We start from the raw sequence: 15,583 nt of genomic DNA on the forward strand, positions 1-15,583 counted from the left end.
TTTTGACATTCATGCTTATACAACTTGTAGCCTCCCCTGAGTTTTTCTGAATTTGCTTCTTTCCATTTTGTTTCACTTAATTCAAGACAATATATTTTTCATCTGTATCCCGGATTAAACTCTCTTCGATATTTCCAATTAGCGTTATGATGTTCAGAGTTTCTACTCGTAATCCATTCTGATATTTAGGTCCATTCCTTGTACTGCTGTCACATTTAGGTTCCCTTCTTATAGTCCCAGGATAAGCACCAGACTCCAATGGATCATCATTTGTTCTGGGGGCATGAGAAGATCAGTCTACATTTGGTTTATTCAATCCGAGGCGTGTTCTAGTGTTGAAAGCAATACATTCATACCCAGCTATTGAATTGTTAGGCCTAAGACAGACGAGAATTTTCTGTTGGGATTTATTCCCCTAGGCTTTGAATCCCTCTTCTCCACAAGGCAATGATGTGCTCTATTTAACTCTAGGGTTTGTCACTTCCTCTTTCTCTCTCAAAGGCGTCGTCTGTCTTCGCCTATAAAGCTGAGTGCCTCTCTGAACTTGGCCATTCTTTCACACCAGCCTACTGATGTGAAGGGTGCCCAACCCTACAAAGTGGATGAATCGGACAGGAACTGCGCAAGTGGAGGTTAGCGAAGGTGACGCTATCTCCCTTGAGCCAGTTTAGTGGTTGTGTGTGATGCCACAAGCAAAGGCAGTGGTTTCTTCATGCCAGAAAATAGGAAGAAATTACTTAATATCGTATCAGGAGAATACGGAAGGATGACGCAAAATTTCGTATGGCAGAGAAGGTACTTGTGTGACTATGTCCAGTACAGAATAAGCCGGGGCATCGTCGTGGAGCAAAAACAGCCCATCAGACAGCTTTCCGCATCGCTACATCTTGACTGCCTCCCGTAGCCTCGTCAGGAAATTTTGGTAGTGACAGTTTGCCTCTTACGAGAACAATCTGTTTGCATCACAATTACACATACATCTATACTTCGCAACGGTGTGTGCCGGAGGGTAATTTGAGTACCCTTTCATTTCCCCCTGTCCCTGTCCCTGTCCCAGTCCCTAATGGTTCGCGGGAAGAACGATTGTTAGTAAGCCTCTCTAGTTTTGCTTGTATGTTCTTTTCATGAGATTTACATAGGAGGGAGCAATACATTTGTTGAGTCTTCAAGAAATTTACGCTTTCGGAAAAATAACAGTAAAGCACTCCATGATGCAGAAGGACTCTTTGCTACCTATACCTCTGGAGTTTGCTGAGTATCGCTATTATACTTTCGCACTTACTTATTTAACCTGTAACGAAGCGTCCTGCTCTTCTTCAGATAGTCCCTATTTCCTCTATCAATCCTACCTAGTACAGGTCCCAGTCTCACGAGCAATATTAAAGTTTTGATCAAACGAAGGTTTTATGAGCTACCTCCACTGCCTCTGAACTACGAGGTGCATTCAAGTTCTAAGGCCTCCGATTTTTTTTCTCCGGACTGGAAAGAGATAGAAACATGCGCATCGTTTTAAAATGAGGCTGCGTTCATTGTCAATACGTCCCAGAGATGGCAGTACCGTATAGCAGATGGAATTTTACTGCCAGCGGCGAGAATGAGAACTGTTTTAAATACTTAAAATGGCGGCGTTATCCTTACTTGAACAGCGTGCAATCATTCGTTTTCTGAATTTGCGTGGTGTGAAACCAATTGAAATTCATCGACAGTTGAAGGAGACATGTGGTGATGGAGTTATGGATGTGTCGAAAGTGCGTTCGTGGGTGCGACAGTTAATGAAGGCAGAACGTCGTGTGACAACAAACAGAAACAACCTCGGGCTCGCACAAGCCGGTCTGACATGATCGAGAAAGTGGAGAGAATTGTTTTGGGGGATCGCCGGATGACTGTTGAACAGATCGCCGCCAGAGATGGCATTTCTGTGGGTTCTGTGCACACAATCCTCTATGACGACCTGAAAATGCAAAAAGTGTCATCCAGGTGGGTGCCACGAATGCTGACGGACGACCACATGGCTGCCCGTGTGGCATGTTGCCGAGCAATGTTAACACGCAACGACAGCACGAATGGGACTTTCTTTTCGTCAGTTGTGACAATGGATGAGACGTGAATGCCATTTTTCAATCCAGAAACAAAGCGCCAGTCAGCTCAATGGAAGCACACAGATTCACCGCCACCAAAAAAATTTCGGGTAACCGCCAGTGCTGAAAAAATGATGGTGTCCATGTTCTGGGACAGCGAGGGCGTAATCCTTACCCATTGCGTTCCAAAGGGCACTACGGTAACAGGTGCATCCTACGAAAATGTTTTGAAGAACAAATTCCTTCCTGCACTGCAACAAAAACGTTCGGGAAGGGCTGCGCGTGTGCTGTTTCACCAAGACAACGCGCCCGCACATCGAGTTAACGTTACGCAACAGTTTCTTCGTGATAACAACTTTAAAGTGATTCCTCATGCTCCCTACTCACCTGGCCTGGCTCCTAGAGACTTTTGACTTTTTCCAACAATGGAAGACACTCTCCGTGGCCGCACATTCACCAGCCGTGCTGCTATTGCTTCAGCGATTTTCCAGTGGTCCAAACAGACTCCTAAAGAAGCCTTCACCGCTGCCATGGAATCATGGCGTCAGCGTTGTGAAAAATGTGTACGTCTGCAGGGCGATTACGTCGAGAAGTAACACCAGTTTCATCGATTTCGGGTGAGTAGCTAATTAGAAAAAAAAAAAAAATCGGAGGCCTTAGAACTTGAATGCACCTCGTACATTTCCTGAAGACTCTTCCAGTGAATCTCAGTCTGTTGTCTGCCTTGCCTGCAGTTAATTTTACGTTGTCATTCCAATTTAATATCACTCCATATGCATATTCCTATGCAGGGTGAACCAGAATTCTTCTACTTTTCACACTTCGTTCACTGATACCCTTCGAGTATTTTTCTATAAGGGTCCCACAAGCAATAGAAAAATGGGCGTTCCGGTGCAAAGGATGCTGCCAGGCCCATCCTCATCAATTCTTCTAGACCGAAGGGCTATTGTTATCTAATACCTCTATTGCTGTCTAATGCCCCTACTGACCTGGAACAAAGCACTTTTATTTTCTAATCCCCCTATTGTTTTGTTAAGTGGTTTTTCATGTTCTCCCCTCCATTGATCTGGAACAAATCGTACTCTCTGTCAAGGTCACCCCCCTCAGTTTCCCAGTTCTGTTATATAGGGTATTGTCTCCCTGTGTCATTTTCTTCCCTGTACGTCTGACATATGCTAACTGCCCTATGTATAAAATGGCGGGAACTTCAAAAAACGACTGGAAATGAAAATTAAGCAGCATTTTCCCCTCAGCCCTATGATGTCACTGCGGAATTAAGGCAGTTGCCAGTATAAATTGGCAGGAAATCAAAAAAAATTCAAGATGGGGCATTGTCCTACTGATGTGAAATTGTCAATCAAATTCAACTCAGCTTCAGTTTAATTCAGCTACTGCAGAAGCTTGCAGAGAGCGATGGCAAAGGGTGTTTGTTTTAATAAAGACATAAACACTCCTATCCTTTCCTAGCATAGAACAAGTGGACACATCCAAACTTTGTGTGACGTCAGAGGGGTATTGTTTAAACTTTAACATCAGAGGAGAAGTTTTATAAAATCTGTGGACAAATGGGCTACCAAGATTATTAAACTTGGAGAAAGTACCCTTTCGATTTAGGTACCGAATTGTAAATTTGTGTTCCTTTGTAGCATCGAACTTAATCTTAAAAATAGTATTTTTCTATAAACAAAAAACAGTAACACATTCTATCCTAGTCATAAGGACTTTTTCTCATCTTAAATGGGACTTACCTACAAAAGCCAATGTGCTGACAGTTTCGCACATCTCAGTAAACACTCCAAATAAGCGATAAGATTATAGGATAGATGGCAGTTTGGAATTCCACACTTGCGAATTCACCCTATAAATTTTATGTCTTGCTTGCTTTGGTAAGAGCTGACGATTAATCTGATAGGAGTGAGGCATCACTTTGAGAGAAGTGAGGGTCCCTTCAGACATTATTGTAAGCTCTTACTCAGCACAACACGGCATTCATATCAGATCCTGTGCATCACTGCAATGATTCTGAGTTACGTAACGAAGGATTGACTTACAAAACAGAATAAGTAATGAATGCCGAATTGTCATCATATCCTCGTTCATGTCTCACATATGTTTTAGAAGTGGAAGCAAAATGGGTTTGGTTTACTGTGCTTACTTGAATGTTCCTTCAGCCGAAATCTAGGTTAAATGTAGCTACATGTACCGGCAACGTGATAACCACATTTAGTTTTGTATGCCACTGTAAGGAAGCTGAAGAATGTCCTGAAGGTCTGAGCAGCATTATAGGGTATTTAAGGATTGGGGTATTGTTCTGTTGTAAGATCATGAGGTTGATATATTCTGCTCATTCCGATGTTCCTCGGTACACTGAGTCTGTTTTACGCCGTATTTCCCTGCCACATGACACCTAAATATGGTATGTCACAGTAAGCAAGCTGTAGAACGTAGGAAAGTATCGAGCAGAATTACAGTGTAACGAATGAGGCAGTGTCCAGCTGCAAGATTGTATATAACTAATGTTGTTGAAGCGGAAGCAGATGAGCCTGGTTCATACTGTTCGCTTCAACATTTTCTCAACGTATTGAACACTTCACTTTAGGCAACTGTTTGGCACAACATGATACCCAAACCTGATCCTGTGTATCGCAGCAGGAATGACGAGGATCGTAAAGAAGAATCTACAGTAAGCAATTAATGGGACACTGTCCATCTGGAAGATAATGTTTCACAAGTTTTCTAGCAATCCGTGTAGAAAGAGCTTGGTTCATACCGCTCGCTACAATGTTTCCCCTACAAGCACAAAAGTTATTTTACGGTATATTCCAAAAACATTACATAGAAATTTGCTATTGTATGTCACTGTGAAGAAGCTGGGCAATAAACGAGGAACAATGCTGAATTATAGCCTAAGGAAGGCGGGAAGATCGTCTCTAGCTAATGTTGCAGAAACGGAAGGAGAGTGCTGTGTTTATGTTGTTCACTTAAATATTCCCCTGAAAAACTTCAAAGATGCTGAGAAACGTAAGGAAGGATTGAGGTGATTAACAGCGTGAGTATGGAATGGGACATTGTCCAGTTTGCACTTTGCCGGAATTGCCACCTATAACTTCACGTAAATTGTTGCTAGCAGACACAACACAGCGCCAGTAAGAGAACAAATTGGAAAAATTGTTTGAATAGTCTTACGAATTACGATTTATAATATGAAGGAACTCAGTGGTAACATTTCTGTACACAGAAGTTCAGGTTCTGGGGAATTACAATTACACACACAAATGGCAGCTATTTGTGTTGATTGTTATCGACATATTTTTAAATACCTTTCCGTTATGTGTTATTATTATGTTAAGGTCAATAGCCGTGACTTCTGATAGTTGGTTTCTCCTATATTGACATCAACACACTAACGGAAAAAATTGTAAGCGTGTATTGTACACTGTCCAGTAATACCAAAGATTAAATACCATAAATTGATCGATATTCATTTGAAATTATTTGTTCTAAACACGCATGTAAGAGATAGCGCTGTATAACCTTCCTATAACAGAAATAATTTAATTTTCTTACCCGTAACCCTTTAGAATAGCCAAGGATCAGTACTAGCATTACACACGTCAGACCGATCTTTAACACAAGTTACAGACATTAAACGCGCTCAGTTCCCCATTGGGCTTTTAGTAAAATCACAGTAAAGACTGATAAATTTTGCTACCTTCTGACTTACGCGTACTACCTTCACCAAAAATCCAAAACGTTTCGAATGTATGAATTTTGACGGATGCAGTCAGGGATCTATTTTGTTGCTACGGCAACACCCGTCAATAATATAAACAATGTCTCTGTCGTTACGTTACGAACTAGGTTCGAAAACTTTTCACTTAAGAACAAAAATAAACCAAATCTATGTATTTTCCGTACTTCTAGATAGATAACTCACTTTTAGATCTTCTTAAACATCAGTTATAGCCATAATTATTTTATTATGATTTTGAAGTGAAAATTCTTTAGCTCGTAAATACTTTGGATTACCTATCGCGTTCACTTTTAACTTAAGAGTCTCTGACTTTGACGACACTCTTCTACTTGTTAATATTCCACAGTTTAAGATCTCTCTTGTTTCTGTCATAAGGAATGACTTCCCTCAAATAGCAATTATTTAGCAAATGAGAACGCGGGAACTAGGTTTTGACTTCTAAGCAAAACAAAAATTTATTTTCTTCTTTTTACTAAGTACGAACAGAAAGAAACGTCCTTGAGTGACCGAGTAACAACAAAACTAAATCCCCACTTTAAACGAAATAAAGTAATATAAAAAAATCATAAATGCTACCACCACATTTTTACTCAATTTAACACACAAACTGCAAAATTCTCAGCCACTTCGGGTGTCAGCGACTCGCTATCCCACTAACAAAAACACAATCAAAATGTCACTCGTTGCTATCAACTACAGGAATAATGGTTGCAGTGGAATTCCGTTTTAATATGGTTCAGCTAGTGTCTGGATCAGCACGAAACGATACTATTGCAACTCTGAATGACGTAAACTTTGTCAAAATTAAAGAAAATCAAAAAATAAAACACCGGTCTGGATATTCTGGTAACAATCTCCAAATCTCTTCGAAAATCGAGAATTCCGTTCGACAGTAAAATAATTCAATATCCGCCAAATCCTACTCACACATCACCTCAAATACCAAATCCATTAATACATGCCTGTTACTCTATGTATCAGAGAACGCCTTCGTCAACTTTTTCGATTAGTCACAGCACCCACTTTATAGGTGTGCTACAAATACACTATAAACGGAGCCCCGACTCGAATAGCTTCAATCCGACCGTTGAAATCAAACAATACATCTTCGATTCACGATTCACAATCCTTATAAAATTCGTTACCACCTTACAAGTACAAAACGTAAACCCCCACTCGGCTAACTGAAGAATGTGTCACTGCGATAATTCTTCAAAATAAATCGAGGAGCACAATTAAGTTAAATTATTTCCAATCCTTAGTATCCAGCTGTATATCCGCTGCTGTAATCTTTCACCGAAATACAGACATTTCTAAAATTGAGGAAACTTCCACCTGCACAATAAATCGATACCACCGTCCGATTAATTAACATCAATAGCTAATAGCTATCCATGGAGAAGAAATAAAAAACTTTGCCGTTTCCCAATGGCACTGTCATTCTGTCAGAGACAGCAAATGGCATAGAAGAGTAGTTCAACGGAATCGACAGTGTCTTGAAAGGATGAACATCAACAAAAGCATAACGAGGACAATGAAATGTAGTCGAATTAAGTCAGGTGATGCTGAGGGATTTAGGTTAGGAAATGAGACACTTAAGATAGTTTTGGTATTTGGGGAGCAACATAACTGATGGTGGTCGAAGTAGAGAGGATATAAAATGTAGACTGGTAATGGCAAGGAAAGCTTTTCTGAAGAAGAGAAATTTGTCAACATCGAGTATAGATTTAAGTGTCAGGAAGTCTTTCCTGAAAGTATTTGTGTGGAGTGTAGCCATGTATGGAAGGGAAACATGGGCGATAAATAATTTAGACAAGAGAAGAGAACAGAAGCTTTCGAAATGTGGTACTAAGAAGAATGCTAAAGATTAGAGGTGGTACTGAACAGAATTGAAGAGAAGAGCAATTTGTGGCACAATTCGACTAGAAGAAGGGATCGGTTTGTAGGACATGTCCTGAGCCATCAACGGATCACCAATTTAGTATCGGACGGCAGTATGGAGGGTAAAAATCGTAGAGGGAAACAAAGAGATGAGTACACTAAGGAGATGCAGAAGGATTTAGGTTGCAGTAGGTACTTGGAGATAAAGAAGCTTGCAAAGAATGGAGTAGCATGGAGAGCTGCATCAAACCAGTCTCTCGACTGAAGACCACACCAACAGCTAACAGCATCAGCTAAAATTAGCGAACAAACAGCAACTAACAGCCGATCCTTCTGACCCTCTACACGCAAACTTAGTGCCTTTAAGTGTATCTCATTGCTCCTTGATAGTAACTGCCTTTCCTCGGGCATAAAACCCCAGCTGAACCATTTTGTCAATAAATGTACAGTGCTATCATTATTCCTTAACAGTTATCAGTGAGCAACATATAGCCGTCGGCCTTTTCTCTAGCGGCCAGTTTGTCCACGATAGTCCCTGGCTCCAGCGCTCTGCGGTTGTTTCTGGGCTGACGGGTGATCTTTCACGCCTCCTCCCGAACATGGTGTAAAAGCTACTCGACTATCTACACAAATACATAAGACACATTACATACAAAAAGTTATAAATTTTTACATGTTCCTTTCTCTATTTGTCTCGTGCTGTTTCAGTAGAGTGAAACGAACCCTAAATAAATAAATAAATATATATATATATATATATATATATATATATATATATATATATATATACTACATCGCCAAAACGTGCGAAATCATTATGTACCAGTACAAGTTGGAAGATAATATATGATTAATGCTGTACAAATGGAAGCAGAAGTCAATTTCTTCATTCTTTCTCTTCATTGTCCACTCAACACACTTCATACGCTATTTTACTCAACTATGCTGCACTGCATGATACCCAAAGCTAATCCATCGGGCACAAGGACGTTGAGGTAAGTAAGGCAGCAAAATAATACGTGACGGACAAAGCAAGGAGGCCACAAATCGCAGGCAAGAAGGGCATTCCTTAGAGAAGTTCACTACAATCAAACATTGGCCTTATTCGGAGCAGGAAATTCCTGGGGATACGCATCGGGACATCATTCATTAGCAGTGAATTATGGACTGTGGGATAACTGGAAGAGAAGAGCATCGAAGCATTTGAAACGTGGCGGTACAGAAGGATGTTGAAAACTAGATGTACTGATAAGGTAAGGAATGAGGAGATTGTCTGCAATGCGGTGCCAACCTACTGTAAGACAGAGCGGAAAGATGGCACTGGATCACTTGGCACTTCCAGTGTGGCACGTAAGTCACGTGGCTTGTCATCAGCCATGTGAGAGAATGCTATTGGCTGAGCTATGCAGCAATGTACTCGTATTAGCCAAACAAAATTTCTTGGGGCTGATTGGCGGAAAGACAAGGCAGCAGATCCTAGCCTTGTGTCGCAGCTTAAATGTCAGAGCTGGCAAATTACTCACAGAAGGGAGGCCATCAGGAGCAGATGTGTTTCGGCTGTATCAGCTGCTCACTATATTAACTGTTGAATTTATTGCATTAAAACTGGAATCGGTGTCGGTGATTAATAGATCGGAATCGGTTCTCGTTAATTACAGTCAACCTTAGTCTTCACATTCGCATGTTCTCCTTCCGTTATTGTGGCGTCGGGTATAAGTGTCTTCAGTGTGCCGTGCGGTTAAAGGCACTGCAGTCTGGAACCGCAAGACCGCTACGGTCGCAGGTTCGAATCCTGCCTCGGGCATGGATGTTTGTGATGTCCTTAGGTTAGTTAGGTTTAACTAGTTCTGAGTTCTAGGGGACTAATGACCTCAGCAGTTGAGTCCCATAGTGCTCAGAGCCATTTGAACCATTTTGAACGAAAGCTGCAGAGTAACACGTGAAAAACATTATCGAGAAGAAGGGACAGGATGATAGGACTTAATGGTTAGACATCAAAGAATTGCTTGCATGGTACTTAAACGAGCAAATAAAGAACTTGCGACGATTCGGTGTCGAAGGTGAAACTTCGTATCACCAATTCTTTAATTTTCTAGTTTATAAACTGTGTCTTTATTTTTGTAGCGAAACCGACAAACATGGGGAAGCATTACAGATTTTGGTATTTAACGTTCTGAGCATTCTTGCCTCACATACTTGTCAGTGAGCAAATTTATAGTTGTTAGGAATCTAACACTAACAACTTCATTCGTTCACAAAAAATCTTACGCCATAACGCTCCAATAATTCATGTACAACATTTTCGAAAGTTGGAATTTAATATAAAAATCATGTACACTAATGTAGAGAAAGTGAGTCCTGTTCTGTCCGTTTCATCGCATTCGGATGTAATCCATGCTCACGCCACGATTACAACGACGCAAGTCGTATATGCCATATGACGCCAGAACTGAACGACTGATCCTGAAATTTCCTGGCAGGTGAAAATTATGTGCCGGACCTGGGACCTTTTACTGCCGTGGGCAGACCAGCTGTGTGGCTGGATTGAAGAGTTTTTAGCAAACAGAACACAGCATGTTGTTATCAAAGGAGAGACGTCTACAGACGTTACAGTAACCTCTGGCGTGCCACAGGGGAGTGTTATGGGACCATTGCTTTTCACAATATATATAAATGACCTAGTAGATAGTGTCGGAAGTTCCATGCGGCTTTTCGCGGATGATGCTGTAGTATACAGAGAAGTTGCAGCATTAGAAAATTGTAGCGAAATGCAGGAAGATCTGCAGCGGATAGGCACTTGGTGCAGGGAGTGGCAACTGTCCCTTAACATAGGCAAATGTAATGTATTGCGAATACATAGAAAGAAGGATCCTTTATTGTATGATTATATGATAGCGGAACAAACACTGGTAGCAGTCACTTCTGTAAAATATCTGGGAGTATGCGTGCGGAACGATTTGAAGTGGAATGATCATATAAAATTAATTGTTGGTAAGGCGGGTACCAGGTTGAGATTCATTGGGAGAGTGCTTAGAAAATGAAGTCCATCAACAAAGGAGGTGGCTTACAAAACTCTCGTTCGACCTATACTTGAGTATTGCTCATGAGTGTGGGATCCGTACCAGATCGGTTTGACGGAGGAGATAGAGAAGATCCAAAGAAGAGCGGCGCGTTTCGTCACAGGGTTATTTGGTAACCGTGATAGTGTTACGGAGATGTTTAATAAACTCAAGTGGCAGACTCTGCAAGAGAGGCGCTCTGCATCGCGGTGTAGATTGCTCGCCAGGTTTCGAGAGGGTGTGTTTCTGGATGAGGTATCGAATATATTGCTTCCCCCTACTTATACCTCCCGAGGAGATCACGAATGTAAAATTAGAGAGATTAGAGCGCGCACGGAGGCTTTCAGACAGTCGTTCTTCCCGCGAACCATACGCGACTGGCGCAGGAAAGGGAGGTAATGACAGTGGCACGTAAAATGCCCTCCGCCACACACCTTTGGGTGGCTTGCGGAGCATAAATGTAGATGAATGTAGATGTAGATGTACTACCAACTAAGATATACATGCACGACTCTCGATCCGCCCTTACCGGTATTTCATTTCGGACCTACCAGAGTAACGACTGACGTTGTTCGTATTCAGAGTCTGTTGAAATGTCCAGGCATGAAGTGCCAAGTTCAGAATCGATACTCAAGATATTTCGATATCTCGCATCCATGGAAATTAAAAGTGACTGGGCTTTGATACATACACAGAGAGACAATTATACGCGTAAATTATCGTTTAACATTTATGTCAAACAATGGGTACCTGCTATTGTATAATACTGTGCAATACTGTGCTAGAGTACTGCGAGAGAGAGAGGAAAGATTGCGTTGGATGACTTGGCACTTCCATCGTGGCACCTATGTGACACGACTTGCCATCAGCCATGTAAGAGAACGCTATTCGCTGAGCTAGGCAGCAATGCATTAGCCAAACAAAATTTCTGGGGGCTGATTTGTGGAAAGACAAGGCAGCATATTCCAACCTTTTGTCCCAGCTTGAAGGTCGGAGCTGGCAAATTAGTCATGGAAGGGACGGCATCAGCAGCGGATGTGAACCGATTGTATCTGCTGCTCATCACATTAACTGTTGAATTTCTTGCATTAAATACAGAATCGGTATCAGTGATTAAAAGATCGGAAGTGTCTCTCGTTAATTACAGTCAGTCTTCTATGTTCGCTTATTTGCCGTCCTTTATTGTGAGGTCGCGTATGTGTGTAATAAGTACGTTGTGTGTAATCTTCTCAAAGTTGCAGAGTGGAATAGAAATATGTAACGAATGGAGTGTAAAGTGCAGTGTATACACTACAGGTTAAAATACACTGCAGGGTAATTGGATAATTATATGGTATCCCCTTTTAAATCGATGTGCTCTCTTCACAACCAAAACAAGTAGTTGAGGATCCCCTTCACAATTCATCATTGCAGCTATACCTCTAATGAGCCAACGACCAGCGAACGGGACATCGTCTGAAAGAAGCGGGTTAGTGGATTTCAGGTGAACAACCGTGAGATCTGACGGACTTACATGTCACCAATGACGACCCCACCGTGTGCAGTTGCTTTAGCACAAATAGAGGCTCATAACGGTCTTTCCGACGCAAGGGGAGTGTTGTAAGCATTCCTTTATGACATAGAACTTAATGTTGAAAACAGTACATTATTTGTGAAAACGAGTAACACACTCTTTTCCAGTCATAACGACTCTTATCTCAACTGGCACAGGGCTTATCTACAAACGCCAATAAGCTGCCAATGTCGCAACTGCAACACTCTAAATCAGCGATAAGCTGATAGGCGAGATGACGTGACTGAAATTCCACACTTGCGCAATCAGACCAGTAATTTTCCGCCCTGCTTGCTATGGGAGGGGCTGAAGATCAGTTTTTGAGGACTGAGGGGTCGCTTTGGGATGAGTGAGGTTCACTGCATGGCTTGAGAAGCAGAAGAGGTGAGTGCCTACTGGAGTATCGGACACCACTGTGGCTGCATGTCGAGTACATAGGGGAGGTGGCAGGGTGGAGCAGGGGGCAAATAGTCCGCCCCCGGTAGCTGAGTGGTCAGCGCGACAGACTGTCAATCCTAAGGGCGGGTTCGATTCCCGGCTGGGTCGGAGATTTTCTCCGCTCAGGGACTGGGTGTTGTGTTGTCCTAATCGTCATCATTTCATCTCCATCGACGCGCAAGTCGCCGAAGTGGCGTCAGATCGAAAGACTTGCACCAGGCGAGTGGTCTACCCGACGGGAGGCCCTCGTCACACGACATTATTATTAGGGGGCAAATAGAGGAAATATCGGGGAGAATGTACTCCAGGAGAATGGTAGGAGCCTACATTCCTTAGGTTCCTTGAGAAAATGGGAAAGACTGTCTGGTTTTACGATTCATGGAAGGAGGGAAGGTTTCGGTTTAATGTCCCGTCGATGATGAGGCTTTCCATTGGAGCGCAAACAGGAAATAAATTGCCTTTGCTCCTTTTACAGGATATTATGTAAGTACATTACATTGCCTGGGTATGTATTTATTCCAATTCTATTAGCTCATCTCCTTCTGTCTCCTCTCTTTGTCCATCTGCTTCGCCCTCCTCTCTGTCCATCTCCTTCTGCTTCCTCTTTCTGCCCACCTTTTCCACCCCTGTCCACCCGCCTCCACTCCATGTACACGCCCTCCTACCCGTTGCTCTGTCCATCTGCTTCTCCCCCCTGTGTCCATCTGCTCCTTCCCCTCAACCCGTCTGCTCCTCCATCTCTCCTGCCCCACTAACTTCTACCCACTCCCTTTCTCCCCTCTTCCCCGTCCCTCTGCCCATTTCGTCCTGCAGCCTCTCTCACTCCATCCTCCCCCCGTCTCTCTCCATCTCCTCCTCACTCCTTCTTCTGTCCATTTCCTCTGCCCCCCTCTCTCTGTCCAATTCCTTCTCTTTCTACCCCCCTTTCCCGCCCCCTCCCCCACTCCACTCTGTTCATCTCCTCCTCCCTCTGTCTGTGTCCATGCCTTTCTTTCCCCTCTCTGCCTGTCCATCTCTTCCTCCTCCTCCTCTCTCCACCTTATCAAGCTCACTCAGATAGTGGGCTGCTGGTTCTTAAACCCTGCAGTACTTCTTTGCAGATAATAAGTAACATGTATACTAAATTTGGTTGAAATCGATCCAGTTGTTTAGGAGGAGCTTCTTACTCACAGCTTTGTCAGAGTATGCACTTTCACTAATGTTTCACATAATTTAAAAAAAATGACATGCATATTTGTACACATATCCCACCTGCATCTGTAGCCACTTTGGCCCTGCAGTTTCGCTTCCGCGCAGCCCAGTCTCCATGATGTCACGTACCTTCAAGATCTTTCGCATCACAGTCAATTTCCTAACGAGTATAGGGAAAATTATGCGTTGTATGGGTCTATAATGCTTCGTCGTAAACTAGTAAAAAGTAGTCTAGGAATTTTCCATTTCACGGATCTTTTTGATCGTTTAAAACTCTGTCCAATTGATCTTTTAGATGGATATAAATTACCATTTCTCCCATGACATCCACAGCTTCACCTTTCTGTAAGTTGTGTAATACTTGTTGTGATTTATTAATAGTAGGTATTTTACGGTTGACGTTGCAAGTGTGCAGAAAAGGTGGGTGGGCTGTTGTCACTTAATGCCATGTGTATCTTAAATGGTGCGCTTTCCTTCCTGTTTGTTCAGTATACGTAGTTGATTTTTATAGTTGTCAGTATTGTTTCAATAGACTACTGTGATGGATTTTATGTACAAGACCATTGTAAAAACTGTTCAAAAATGATGTGCACCCACAGCAACAGAACATATATTTTCTAGTTATTTCACGGAAATTACAGGCAGTCATATCTACACTAATGATGTACGGTAATTAAATACACTTAAGAACGAAGACCTATATGGCTTAATCAACGAACTCCTGTAAACTACTTGTAATCTATCTAGTGTATATACGTTAAAAACTTCGACCTTATAAGAGCTTTGCAGCAACTGCTCGAAAATAATGTGTTCATAAAATAAACTATTTGCAATTTATTTTATGACAATTTTACGCAGTCGTAGGAGCAGAGATGTACATGGCATGATATACCATTAATGAATCCTCTATAAAGTATATTATAGTCCTCTGGAATATCGCCGGCCGCTGTGGCCGAGCGGTTCTAGGCGCTTAAGTCTGGAACCTCGCGACCGCTACGGTCGCAGGTTCGAATACTGTCTCGGGCATGGATGTGTGTGATATCCTAAGGTTAGTTAGGTTTACGTAGTTCTAAGTTCTAGGGGACTGATGACCTCAAATGTTAAGTCCCATAGTGCTCAGAGCCATTTGAACCATTTCCTCTAGAATATCTTGGGATATGACCTGATCTTACGTTAAATTCATAAGTAATACTAATATATCCAGTGTATAATGCTTACGTTTTAGATACATGAAAATTGGTTAAGGTCGAAATTGCACAATCGTACATCAAATAAAGAAAATGTCAGCCGAAGGTACCACAAAATCGTTTAAATAATTCATCATAGCTGCAGACCCTGTCGCGTTGAAGATTCTCTAATATATATAAAGAAAAATTTGTCCTACTTTGTCCATTTCACATTAGACTATTCACTCAAGTCATACAGAACTGACCAACAAACATCACAATTACATACACACCTATCGTACAGAAAATGCAGAAACAGATTGTTTGATGCTGTTCAGATTCAGATCGAAACAAAATGTTCAGGCACACAGAGTCAAGTTTCAGAACATATTTTGATATTTCGCACTCCTCAATAACAGAGCTGTTCGATAAACGGGTTGCGTAAGCCTACCTACGCGGCGCCC

Source organism: Schistocerca americana, chromosome 5 (assembly GCF_021461395.2).
Source record: "Schistocerca americana isolate TAMUIC-IGC-003095 chromosome 5, iqSchAmer2.1, whole genome shotgun sequence".
Lineage (NCBI taxonomy): Eukaryota > Metazoa > Arthropoda > Insecta > Orthoptera > Acrididae > Schistocerca > Schistocerca americana.